We start from the raw sequence: 1,155 nt of genomic DNA, 5'->3' as shown, positions 1-1,155 counted from the left end.
ATCATGTCAAAACATTGTCTTCACACCTTGCTTCTTACTCACTTTTGTAGTGACCTATAATGGCGAGGCATTAACATTCATTGATTCCTTGCTCTCAAACTTCGGAAAAAACTTGCCTACTTTCTTTATTTCTTGTTTATCCTTTACTTTGCGAGGTTCATAAATAGGTGGTCCCTGATTTCCACTTGAAGACATGTTTAACTCCATATCATGAGCATGTGTAGCCAATTCTTCAAAAGACTTAGGCTTGATACCCTGTAGGATATAACGAAGTCCCCAATGCATTCCTTGGATACACATTTCCATTTTAGAAGCTTCACTACGTCTGTCTTTGTAGTTGAGGCTTCTATTGATTGATGAAATCAACAACTGGTTCATCTTTCCACTGACGTGTGTTTGTAAGTTCAACCATACTTACAATACACCTTGTGCTTTAGAAGCGATTGAGAAATTCATGTTCAAGTTGCTCCCAACAATCAATGAAGCCAGCCTCGAGATCAGTATACCAATAAAATGCATTTCCTTTTAAGGAACGGGCAAATTACTTGACAAGATAATCTCCATATGTTCCAACATTACTACTAGTTTCGGCGAAGTGTGCAATGTGTTGCTTTGAATTTCTTTTACCATGAAATTGTTGAAATTTTGGGGGTTGATAACCTGCAGGCATCTTCAAACTATCAATTCTCGTAGTGTATGGCTTCGCATATACAAGAGAAGACTTGGCAGCAACGTCGTACTTATCTTTGATGGTTCACATGATGAAGTCTTTCAATTGGTTAATGGGAATAACCCCGTCAGATGAAATTTGAAGTTTTTTAGGAGTCATTGTCTGCCTTACAGATGAGTCTCCTTTATCTTGCATCATAGGGAGCTTTCCAAGTGCATGACTTGAATTTCCCTCCATCGTGCTTTCAACTCTATTTGCCAGCTTGACAATTTGATTGTCTTGATCTTGCATATGCTTCATTAACCCTTCAATTTCCTTTGTTAAATTTGCGAGTTGTTCTTCAACAGTTGAAGTGTTAGTCACCATTGCTTTGATAACCATCGTGGATGGTGGAGCAAAGCATGGATTTTCTGTTACACCATACTTTGAGTGGAACAACTCACGTGGAGTGCTTGGAGTAGATCCAGTGATCAAGACATCATCAT

The sequence above is a fragment of the Nicotiana sylvestris genome, chromosome 4, assembly GCF_000393655.2.
Source record: "Nicotiana sylvestris chromosome 4, ASM39365v2, whole genome shotgun sequence".
In the NCBI taxonomy this organism is placed as follows: domain Eukaryota; kingdom Viridiplantae; phylum Streptophyta; class Magnoliopsida; order Solanales; family Solanaceae; genus Nicotiana; species Nicotiana sylvestris.
This window is presented reverse-complemented; position numbering follows the sequence as displayed.